This window comes from Eptesicus fuscus, chromosome 8, assembly GCF_027574615.1.
Source record: "Eptesicus fuscus isolate TK198812 chromosome 8, DD_ASM_mEF_20220401, whole genome shotgun sequence".
In the NCBI taxonomy this organism is placed as follows: domain Eukaryota; kingdom Metazoa; phylum Chordata; class Mammalia; order Chiroptera; family Vespertilionidae; genus Eptesicus; species Eptesicus fuscus.
In genome coordinates this window covers 56,899,397-56,912,554 of record NC_072480.1, presented here as the reverse complement: position 1 = coordinate 56,912,554, position 13,158 = coordinate 56,899,397, and the positions used below count along the sequence as shown (strand labels likewise).

The 13,158-nt window shown below is 37.2% G+C and overlaps 1 pseudogene; it reads left to right on the top strand.

The window, feature by feature from the left end:
• The window catches only part of LOC103298620 (splicing factor 3B subunit 6-like), a 189,088-nt pseudogene extending 184,729 nt beyond the window's left edge, over positions 1-4,359 (top strand).
• The last annotated feature ends 8,799 nt before the right edge of the window (positions 4,360-13,158 follow it).

Genomic DNA, 13,158 nt, shown 5'->3' with positions numbered 1-13,158 from the left:
TAAAATTCATACAGTGAGGAAGGGACCACAGATCCACAGATGGTGGGCCAAATTCCTTGGTGGTTGGTATTAAGAGAACAAGTGTTAAGCCTAGGGAGAATGTGTGGGTAGCCATCTGTCTTTGGCCATGTGAACATGCTAATGTTCCAGGTCTTTGGGCAAAAGCAGAAAAGAGATGACAGCTTTCAGCTCAACAGATAATCTCAAGCTGCCAAGCTGTTTTTGCTCTATTCCTTATTTCTCTAAGAAACCTTTGGATCCATTGTTCTCAATTATCAACAAATAACTATATGTAAACATAAATTTATTTTTATCTTATTGCTTGCAATAAATGTTTTGGAGCATTTGATTAGCCTGACCATGCATGTTTGATGAAAAATGTGCACTGTTAAGATAATGTCACAAAACTCTTAGCATATTTAATTTACTTTATGTTGTAAAAGCAATACAATATTGTGGGAATTACCCTAAAACTGTTTCATACAAAGATGAATATTAAGTACATTTAGAATATGCTTAATCTCTTTATTTTAAACAGTAACATTTAAAATGACTATTAATTTAATAGAAACTATTAATGACTAGTGCTTTACAATTATTGCTGAGAGAACTGGAATGTTTGTTAATTCCATGCTACCGTAGTCTTTAGGATAATGCAATTTTATTTTTTTCAGACTAAACTAATGTGCATGTATAAAGTAGTATAATACAGCCCTAACTGATTTGGCTCAGTGGATAGAGCATTAGCCTGCAAACTGAAGGGTCCCGGGTTCGATTCTGATCAAGAGCATGTACCTTGGTTGTGGGCTCCATCCCAGGAGGTGACATGGAGGAGACAGCTGATCGATGTTTCTCTCTCATTTATGTTTCTAACTCTCTCTCCCTTCCTCTCTGTAAAATCATTAAAAAATATTAAAAAATATTTAAAATAGTGTAATGCAGTTACTAGTCAAAGTCCATAATAACTTTACCAGCTCATCTATTTAAAATTGCCTGGATTATCTTTACATTTGATTAGGAAAGGGAGGCTTTTTTTTTTTATTTCTCAGGGGATGCTAAAAGATCTCATATAACTTTTACACTAATACCTATGTCAAAGCCAATAAACATTTAATATGAACACATTATATGTCAAACACTGTGCTAAATACAAAGACAGAGTGAAGAGCACAAATAGGACCCATTTGAATGTACTTTATAGACCACATTCAGATCAATATTAAGCAAATAATTATACAAATAATTTGTTATGTTCTGATAAGTGCTACAAAGGGTGACATGTAAGCTATTGTGAAAGAAAGTAATAAACATATTTTTATCTGTAGTTCAGAGCAGATTTTCTAGAAGAATAAAGTCTAAGCTAAGAGAACTACTTGAAAGATAGAAAGAAAGCAGGCAAAGGAACAGGGGAAGAATCTTCCAGCTAGTGGAATCAGCTTTGCAAAAGCTAGGTAACTGGAAGTAGTGTGATTCACTCAAGGAAAATAAGTGTACAAAAAAAAAGAGAGAGAGAGAGAGCAGGGGGGATGGTGTTAGCAGACTGGTTTGGGAATACAGCTTTGTGGCTTGCTGATATATATGCATAAGTTATATATATGTTATATACATAATAAATGAGTGAACTAACTTTCCTAGGAAGTGCATTTAGAATGAGAACAAACAACCTCTTCAGGACTTAGAAATCAGTGTTGAGGAAATCCTATATTTAAAGTTGGAGGGGGATGCCAGGCCGGCGTGGGTCAGTGTAGAGCATCGCCCTATGGTAGAGAAACTCAGTGAATCAGGAAGAAAAGAAAGTATACTGTCACAGAAAGCAAAGAAAGAGTCTTTCAAGAAAATGGAGTGGTGGCCGGGCCCCCTCTCAAGCCGAATATTGTCACACAGGAATAGAGATCTTGTGTTGTGAGATCTGATTTTATTTTTTTTAAAAAACCAGAAATCTAGATTGTGAAATCCCTCAATTTTCATCAAGACTTAACTGGCAAAATTGTACAGATTCTGCCAATGAGTTGAAAATGATGCCATTTATGTTGTCTGATACCAAGATTTATAACCCATAGTGATAGCTATTTGGTTTAATCAGATATCTAGAAAATTAGCAAAAAGATTTGGCCATGATTCTTAATTTAATAGACATTGAAATGTTGTACAACCAGAAACAGGAACCTACTGAAAAGAGAAAATCTATTGAAGTTTTACAACCAGAAATGTTCAATTAATTGACAACTCTTGGTTGGAGGGCCTACTCTATATATGAGAGCATTAGATGTAGTCATAGTCTTAAAACTAGGAAAAGATTTGTACATAAGCAAGACTAGGCTTTATTATATGTTATTTTACTGCTTGCTCTACCTAATGCATAAGAAGAAAACCTCTTTCATCTTCCCTAATTCTAATTTCATCAGACATACCCCTAAGTACAAGAAAATTTGTTGACATCTTTGATAACGTAATTGTTATCTTCTCAGCAGAATGGCCAGCACTGCTGTGCACAGCCTGCATCTCTACAAGGATGTATTCCAGGCAATGCTATATAAATCTGCTCTCAGATCCCAGGCTGCAATGTGTATGGTGGCAGCTCTGCTTCTCAGTTGTATTGGCCTCAACTGAAGCGTGACTCCTTCTCTGGAAGTCCCAAGTACTTTTTCTTTTACTTGACATTAGACTTGTTGCTGTGTGTGCACATCGACTCTTTCCTCCCTGCTAACATCTGCAATGCACCTAAAAGCAGGTGGGAAGCCTGCCAATGTGTACTTACATTAGACTTTAAAGGAGGTTGACAAAGGAAGAATTTGAATAGAAAAGCTGACTACTAACTCAGTACCCATGTCAAGTTCAAAATAATCTCTCCTCTTCTAAATCTAGACTTTGAAATAATGCGTTTGATGTTTCTAGCAGCTATAAGCAGACTGCTCATTAATTAGAGCTTTTTTCATTTAAAATTACCTGACGTGCATTAGTATAACAGGAGATAGAGATGATAAAAGAACTTAACTGAATATTTGATCCTTTTGCTATAATTTGATGAGCACATCCTTTTGTTTTTCATTTTTAAATATTTCTTATTTCCTAATATGCATGAAAACAGTAAGAATTATGGTCATCAGAGTCTTCATTTCCATGCAATGTAAATGAGTTTTCAAATGAGATTTGACATTAAAATAAGATTTCTAATGTCTATATTTCAATTATTTCCACACCTATGAAATTTGAAATAACTTCACTAAATTAAAAGGTAAATAAATTAAATTTGCTGACAAGTCTAAAATGTAGTAATGTGTATAGTGCAGTCAGTGGAGGTTAGATTATTTTTTCATACATCATGTATAATTAAACAGGTGACATGTTATTATGTCACTGAGTATAAAACATAACTTAACTTCTGCAGCATAAAAATGTCCAAACACACTGGGGTGTGATTGGGAGATCTATGACCCTAGTAATGGGCAGCACTGGTTTGATCCCTTAGAAGAAAGTCGCATTTCTTCATTACTCTTTCCTGGTTATATGTGTTTTTCTGAAAATCTTGGTCTGGAGAAAGTAGGGAACTTTTCTTGATATACAGTGACCTTACAAAGTGAGATTTTAAATTGTAAATACAATTTGGTTGAGTATAGACTATCAACCAACCAACAGAAAAACCACAGTTCTTTTAGACATAAAATCTATATCAGGCAGGAACCCAGCTCTAATTTAATTCAGATGATTCAAATGAAGGTAATTTAATGAAGGAACTATGGATTTTAAAGAATCATGGAAAGTACTAAAGGGGCTACTTAAAAAACTAAAATGGCTTTGCCCCAAAGTCCTTTCCAAAGGGGATACTGTGTCAACGCGTCTCCATGTGAACCTGAGTGTTATAACAGCTTCTGTTGGAGCCCAGATGTTTATGTCCTGCATCTAATGCCCCGTTAAACTTGGAGCTGAGAGGGTTCTGGAAGAGCAAGGAGGGATTCGGTATTTGCTGCGGTACCTCATCAGCCTGCCAAGAGGGCATTGCAAGAACCCAAAAGGGTGAACATTTGACTTCCACCTGAAGTAAGTCGGATTTTGTACATAAACAATTTTCCCTACAAAGTCACAGCAGAAGAAATCTATAGTTGGGAAATGCAGACCTATTCATCAAATAAGAGTGGAGAACACACCCGAAACCAGAACAGGTTCTATGGTGTTAGAAGATGTCTTTGATGAAAAAAAAAAAGGGTGTGATTCCGTCAGGACTCAAGGTCTGTAACAGATACCTTCTGATGGAACACTGACGCCAACAGGGCATTTTGGAAGAGGGACACAAAGAAGAACGAAGAACAGTTGAAGTTTCTCAAAGAGAAATAGGGCATCAACACAGATCCACCAAAGTAAATGTTTTCTGCATTTTCATTTTGGACTGAAACCCGTGCATCACCACCACCACCCTTTTCCAGTTTTGAATTAATAGTGAATATTGTGATTTCTTATTTGAGATTTGAAATGCCCTCTTTGAAACTTTAATACATATTAGACTATATTATGTCAGTAAACTTATAGCTTTTTGTAAAACAAAAAGGACAAAAATGAACATTGAGTGAGGCACCTGGGGGTGAAGAATTTTAGTGAGCTATCACTTCCCTCAGTGTGAAGGGGCAAGGGGGTGTGGGTGTGGGTGGAGGGATGGGGGTGGGGGTGGAGGAATGGTGATGGGAAGGCGGGTCCAGCCAGTGGGTGCCTTAGTTACAGAGAACAGGGCCTTGCAGGGAGACCTGGGAGAGTAAGTGCCCTGCTTCTCTCTCCTCCCCTCCCTGATCCTGCCCCCACCTGCTAGTGGTGAAAGCAACAGAAGTTAACCAGCAAGAGGCCCTGGTTTTTGAGATTTTTCATAGCTAGTAAGCAAAGAAACTGGTATTCTGGCTGAACTATCTTCAGCTGGGACCTTATCGCTTTGACATTTGAAAGTGTTTGTCACACTCAAAGGAAAATAGGCAGCAACCCCTTCATCTTTCTTCCTGGGTGTAGCCATGACCACTTCCGTCAGCAGGATCATCACTGGGGCCTTTAGACTTTCTAACCGTGGCTTTTTCAGATCTGGCTTCAGCCAGGCCTAGTCCTCACTTTTACTTTTTACCATCTGGTTCACTTCTTGCTTGTTTTATTCTGGCTCCAGTTCTTACACTCTAGTCAAGGACTTCTGACAAAAAAGAAAAAAAAATCTTGAGTTTGGAAGAAATCTGGAATCAAAGCGGGGAGCGGGTGAAGGAACATTGAAGTAGGCAAAGAAAAGGGCGAGAGACCTGAAGGTCTGGCAGTTGTTCTGAAGTGGGCGAATGGAGTCTGCACTGCCAGCGAGGGGGGCTGGCTGACTCTCTGAAGCTCTGGGCACTCAGTGGGCCCCTCCGAGTGCTTGTGTCCGCTCTAGTTCCTCAAAAGGACTGGAAGGAAGCGGAGCTGAAGTGAAACTTGGAAGAGTTCCTCAAAAGGACTGGAAGGAAGCGGAGCTGAAGTGAAACTGGGAAGAGTTCCTCAAAAGGACTGGAAGGAGGGAACTGAAGGGAAACTTGGAAGAGTTAACTTCGCTGCCATCTCTTTTGTGTACTAGTGTGGCTGTTTGATTCTCAGCTGGACATTTTTTCTGAGAAAATGGGGAAGATCTAGCAGGACCTTACTTGCTGAAGAAGTAAAAATTACATAAAAGGTACTTTCCTAATTCAGAATGCTATTAAAGTATAGAAACTTTGCTTTAAAATAGAATCTATTACATTTACATTTTTGTATCACAAACGTATTGTCCTCTAGGGTGCTTCCATCTGGTCTCTTTTCTGTTGAGGCAAAAGATGGTTTTCTTAAAGCTAAAGAATATTAATTTTAAGGGTGCCTTACTTGTCTGGGTCCCTTCCCAGACCTTACGTTTAATTGTATGTGTAATTTGTATTTTTCTTCAAAGGACCCCTCCATGTTTATAAGTGTCAGGCTCCACAAAACCTGGTTGCAGGGGGCGGGGGGCGGGGGGTGTGGTTTGGAGTTGAGCCTCAGGAAAGAACATGCTGTAGCAGAGACTACAAATCCTTTTAGCACCAGTTGGCACATTCTCTTCTCTTTGGTAGGAATATTGTCAGAATTGTCACTTTCTACTTCACTTTTCTGCTCCAAGACACATCTGAAAAAGAGTTAATCAGTGACAGATTCTTATGTGATAAATTGCCTCCAAGAGCTCTTTCACAATACTCAGGCCAAGTAAAGGTTTAATGCATGCATGAATTAAGTGCCACAAGCCTTCAAAGAAGCTTTCAAACCAATGAGCTCTAAAATGCATGGAAAGGAAATGCAGAGTGAGTGCTAATAACGGATGCATTATTGCTCTTTAAAAATATTACTCACCAGTATCTTTGGAATATTGCTTTCTTCACTTTATTTTTCCTAAGGATCCACTTTATATTTAGGCCACATCTATGCGCACAAACATGCATTAATAAAGAAACAACTTATCTCTGGGCTCTGCTAACCTTTTCTGTGAGGATTCAAATAGAAAATACTTTCATCTTTGCAGGCCATATAGTCTCTGTGATAACTACTCAACTCTGATGCTGTAGTGTGAACACAGCCACAGACAACAGTGATGGAGATGGAGATGGCGTTGTTCCAATACAATTTTACTTGTGGACAGTGAAATTTAATTTTCATATAAGTTTTATGTGTCAGGAAAGATTCTTCTTTTGTATTAAAAAAAATCATTTAAAATGTAAACTCATTCTTAGTTCCCAGGCTATACAAAAAAACAACAACCACACACACAAAAGGCAGGCTAAATTTGGCCTCTGAGTCATTGTTTGCAAACCCCTGATTTATAATAATAGTGGAAATTAGACTTGACTTCCAATTTTTATTCTGTCACTATTAAGTAAATGAACTCATAGATCAGTTCACCACCTCCCCAAAACCTTACCGTTCTTCTCTATAAAATGGGGTTGCAATACTTATCTCAGAGGGTTGTTGGTAAGATAACATGAAGCACGGTATGTCAATATACCTATCAGTCTATGGAGAGCAGTAGCTAAAATCAATGTATTTGAATCCTGTTCTATTTTATTTCCTTTCCCTCTTTTTAATATTATTTGAGGTATACAACATAATGATTTGGTATTTGTATAGATTGTGAAATAATCACCACAATAAGTCTACCTAACATCAGTCACCTTACATAATTACAGAAAATTTCTTTTCTTGTGATGAAAACTTTTAAGATTTACTCTCTTAGCCGAAACCGGTTTGGCTCAGTGGATGGAGCGTCGGCCTGCGGACTGAAGGGTCCCAGGTTCGATTCCGGTCAAGGGCATGTACCTTGGTTGCGGGCACATCCCCAGTAGGGGGTGTGCAAGAGGCAGCTGATCGATGATTCTCTCTCATCGATGTTTCTAACTCTCTATCCCTCTCTCTTCCTCTCTGTAAAAAATCAATAAAATATATTAAAAAAAAAGATTTACTCTCTTAGAAACTTTTAAATATACAATACAAAATCATAAGTATCATCATCAGGCTGTATATTATAGCCCTCTGTTTTCTTATTTATTTGACTGACTTGTCTAGTAAAAGTATCTTGAACATAAATTTTACAGCCATAAAAATTGAAAAAATTATGTTTTGAAATTAAACACCAAATAAGTTAAGTTTTCAGATAAATAAATTAATGGAACAATATGGTGAAAATCTTATTTGTATTAAAAATCAAATTTGAATTATCATTATTTTAATGTTCTTTGGAGTTACAGCATTCACTCAGTATTATTAAACTTTTCATTTTTAAATAAAAATGTATTTTTAGAATTGGATATAATTAGTGTTATAATAATTTGGTGCTTCTCCTGTGAAGTCTATATCTGCTCCAATGGACTTATCCGGTATAAATTATGGGTAACATTGACAGTAATAGAATATTAATGCTACATGTCTACTAAGGTAGGTTTACATATCAATGGGTGTGTCAGTGATATAATTCTACTAGTATATACTGAAATATACACTGTTGACCAGGGTCACAAAGATCCTTGGGGAAAATAGGTTACTTCTAGGTAATCTGCATGCAATTCTCCATATGACTTTTTTTTTTTTTTTTTTTTTTTTAAATATATTTTATTGGTTTTTCACAGAGAGGAAGGAAGAGGGATAGAGAGCTAGAAACATCGATGAGAGAGAAACACCGACCAGCTGCCTCCTGCACGCCCCCCACCAGGGATGTGCCCGCAACCAATGTACATGCCCTCGACCGGAATCGAACCCGGGACCTTCCAGTCCACAGACCGACGCTCTATCCACTGAGCCAAACCGGTTCTGGCATGACTTTTTTATTTAAGCAAAATCTAGGACAACATTACACAGAGGAAAGAAGAAATCAACTTTAGTATCAACCAGAGAATTTTTTTTTAAATATTCATATCCTGATTTTTCACCACTTGCCTTACCCATCCTCTCAGCATATAAACAACTCTAGTATGGAGAGAGCAGTTTGATTATATGTGTTTTAAAAAAGAAAAACTCTTTAAGTGATTCTGAAACCCACATAAACAAAGAAACAGCTCTTTAGAAGGTCAGTGGCAGTGCTTTTCTATCTGTGTGAATTCCTCCTAGTAAAGAAGCTATTTTGCTTCAAAATCAACTCTGGATGTAGAGGATTATTACCAGGGAGTTACATTCAGTTTTCTCCAGGGTAGCAGTCTGAATTTTGATCATTTTTTTCCTCCTTCAGTCTTTGATGCCAGAAATAGTATTGAGCATTCACTGTAGGCAAGGCATTGACACACACTGTAAGATAAAAAAAAAAAAAAAGATGAATGCTACTGCTCATCTTTAAGGAGGTGCAGTATACTAGAGCAGATGTGATGGTTACACACCTGAGTACAACCTTAAGTGATAGATATGCAAAAGAAGTAGAATGCCCTATTGGAAATTAGAAGATCATGAGATCATTTATGACTTCAAGGACCAAGAAAGGCTTAATATGCAATTGAAAATGGGATTTTTAAATGTTGTCAATTTCCAGGAAAATTAGTAAGTAGGCATTTGTTTACAATGCAACACTGTTCATAAATTTAAGATTTAATTCATGGTATGGAAGTGCTAGGTACTTCTTGATTAAAAAAATATTTGAGTCATTCTCTTATAAGTAGCATCCATAAACATTTTAATGCATTTGAAGATGAAGTCTTTCTAAAATAGTTCCTTTCATTATCTAAGAGCATATAGCTATAAAATCCAAATTTTGTTTTAATTCCAAAGAAAGTTTCTTGAAGGAATCAAACCATATTTGTTATATTTAGCTGTAATGGTGCACTCTGGCTTTCCTGACTCATTAAACAGAAAAATAAAATTTCTTTTACAAAATCCACTTATATCTACAATATATGAATTAAATAAATAAAATATATGTATATATCTGTAAACACACACACACACACACACACACACATACACACACACACACACACACACACACACACATATATTAGAAGCCTGGTGCACAAAATTCATGTGGAGTGGGGGGGTCCCTCAGCCCGGCCTGCACCCTCTCCAATCCAGGACCTCTCGGGGGATGTCCAACTGCTGATTTAGGCCCAATCCTGCAGGAGCAGTTAGGGGGCGATCAGGCAGTCAGACATCTCTCTCACAATCCCAGACCACTGACTCCTAACCTCTCACCTGTCTGCCTGCCTGATGGCCCCCTAACTGCTCCCCTACCGACCTGATTGCCCCCTAAGTACCCCCCTACTGGCCTGATCGCCCCTAACTGCCCTCCCCTGCTGGCCTGATTGCCCCTAACTGCCCTCCCCTACCAGCCTGATCACTCCTAACTGCTCTACCCGCCTCCGCCTCAGCCCTTGCCGCCATGGCTTTGTCTGGAAGGACATCTGGAAGACGTTCAGTCTAATTAGCATATTGCCCTTTTATTAGTATAGATATATTCAGGATGCTTACAAAGCATGCATATATAAATGGATTGTTGTTTTATTATCATTGGGTCTTGGCTAACAATAAAAATTGTGTTATGTAGACGATGGTCATGTTCATAATACTCACAGTCATTTTTCTAGCACTGAACAATTTGTGTCATGATTACTATTTCAATTTTTTCCTAATTTCACATTAGTGGCATGTTTAATATTTAAAGTGATGGATACATTAGGCCATCTTAGTCAGATGCTTACTAGTCTTATTGTGGTGATTACTTATAAGGTATATAAATGCTAAATCACTATGTTGTACACCTGAAATTAATATAATACTATATATCAATTATAATTAAATAAATGTAAAACAGTTAAAGTGAATTAATTACTATTCCTAAGTTGTTTTAATAATTTATTCATTCACTCACTTTTTCAATAAAGCTTTATTTATTTTGTGCAATGTTATTGTAGTACCAAATGATGTTCCAGCTTGTCTAAAATTAGGTGTGTAGAGCATATATTTTGGTCCCTACTAATAAACCAAAATTGTACAGCTTAAGTTATGGAAAATACATAACTCACCCTGGCCAGTGTGGCTCACTTGGTTGGAGCATTGTCCTATATACTGAAAGATTGTGGGTTTGATTCCCAGTCAGGATACCTACCCAAGTTTTGGATTCCATCTCTGGTTGGGGTGCCCACAGGAGGCAACTGATGTTTCTCTTTCCCATTAATGCTCCTCTCTTTCTTTCCCTTTCTCTTCCTCTCTCTCTAAAATAAATAAAAATTAGAAAAGTAAAGAAAATACATAACTCTGGTTTTCCAAGTTTAAAACCTACCCTTTGTGATATGAGAAAAGGTTCTGTAGTGCAATATTTTAAAAAATTAAATGAAAACTTATCACCACCTATAAAATACCCTATAGGTAGCTTGGCAATGGCATATCTAAGTCCTCATATTCACATTCTTTACTAGTAAGCTCTAGCTAATAAGCAGTCATTTCCAGAGTGTGATTCTAGTATTAATGATCAAGGCCATCATGCCTATAGACCAAAGAAATATTAGCTAGAAATTTGAGTGGCATGTCTGTGTTTATCCTATTTGCTTCTTCTCTTATTTTTGAAGCCTTTTCTTTGATTTTGTAATCCTCCAATGATCTGTACCCTTGAGTCTTTGTCAGAAAGGTTTTTTAAAATCCAAAATTCGCTCCTTATAGAGCAGCCTTTCTTTTATTTCTATTTTTGTTCTTGCTGATATTAAACAGCTCAACTCATGTCATGCAGAAACTATAGGCAGTAAACACTCAAGAATGACTTTGTGCAAATGCTCTAGAATGCCTGCAAATATCTCTGAAATCTTCTACAATTTCCTTGAAGATTTTTTTTAAGGACACCCTAATGTTAGGAAAAAGTGATATGTTCCAGGCTAAGTAACTCTCTTCTGTTACTCAAGCACTTTTTCTTTCTTTTATGGCTACTCCCTTCCTTTCTGCAGTTATAATGGATGGGAAGAATATTCTAAGTTTTTAAACTTATCTTTTGAGGGCTGTTGTTTAACTCTTTCATGCCCATTAGTACTATTACAAGAGGAAGTCATTTTACATAAACAGATAGCAAATCAGGAAAAAAAAAATATCTGAATGATCCAACCTCTGGCCCAAAATATATTTTTAGTATAAATTGGTCACATGATATATATATATATATATATATATATATATATATATATATATATATTTTCTTTCAAATGCATAGATTGAATGATAGGATTATAATTATTTATCTAGTTCTGTGTAATTTTGACCTATTATAATTTGGAATAGGTCTTATGTACAGACATCAATACTAATAAAAGGGTAATATGCAAATTGGTCATGATATCCTCACAGTAACAACTGAACAGCAGGCTGCATGGGGCAACCAGGCCGGCAGGGGGGTTAGCAAGGGACAACCAAATGACTGACCAGCAGGCTGCGTGGGGTGACCAGACCAGCAGGGGGGGAAGTTGGGGGCAACCAGGCCGGTGGGGTGACCAGGCTGGCAGAGGCAGTGAGGGGCAATCAGGCTGGCAGGGGGGTGCAGTTAGGGGCAATCAGGCAGGCAGGCAGGTGAACAGTTAGGAGTCAGCAGTCCTGGATTGTGAGAGGGATGTCTGACTGCCGGTTTCAGCTCGATTCCAAGGATTGGGCTGAAACCGGCAGTCGGACATCCCCCGAAGGGTCCTGGATTGGAGAAGGTGCAGGATGGGCTGAGGGGACCCCTTCCCCCCGTGCATGAATTTCGTGCACCGGGCCTCTAGTAAATTTATAATAGCTTCAAAGTATTGGTGTGAGATGTCACAGATTACCTCTATTAGTAGCAGTACTACAGCAGCTATCACCACTGCCATTTTTCATTTTAATAATTACTCTATTAGGACCTTTACATATATTTTTATTCAATCCTCACAATAACCTTAACAGAACAAAGAGAGATGATATTATACCTTAATTTTACAGATGAAGAAACTGAAACACAGAAAAGTTAATTTGGACAATGTCAGAAAATGGTAATGATGGAGGCAGGTTTCCAATGGAGACAGTCTGGCTTCCGGAGTCCATGTCTTCTTCACTACACGTTTATTCTGTATTCACTCAACATTCAATAACAACATGTGTATTAGCCATCGATACAGAAACACACTCAATTATAATAATAAGAGATATCCACAAGGCACCTTGCCTATAATAATAAAACTTATGAACAACAGTAAATGCAACAAAATTAGTTCAATAAAAGTATACACAAGGTACAATTAAATGTAAGAAACAGTTTAACTTTTATGTGAGAGTAAAAATAAGAAAAGCCTTCATAGAGGGCATATGTTTGTGAACTGTGTCTTAAAAGTAGATTAACATTTGTCAGGAGGACAGGAGAAATGAGTGGTCTAAAATGGAGTTGCCACATGAGTAAAGATATAGCAAAAGAGAAGCCAAAAATCACAGCAAGTTATTTTTGTTTTTGTTTTTTTTCTTATGGCTCTATAGTAGAAGTGACTCTAGAGAGCTACGAAGGAGCAAATCTTAGAAGACTATGTTTAACATATTGAAGAGTTTGAATTTTTTCTTGTGGAAATGACTCACTAGGGATTTTAAGCCAAAATGATCTGGGTTTGAATGTCAAGCCCTTACAATGTGTGATTATATGCAAGTTCCTAGATCTCTATAAGCCTCAGTTCTCTCATTTGAGAAGTGCAGGTTATTAAACTTATC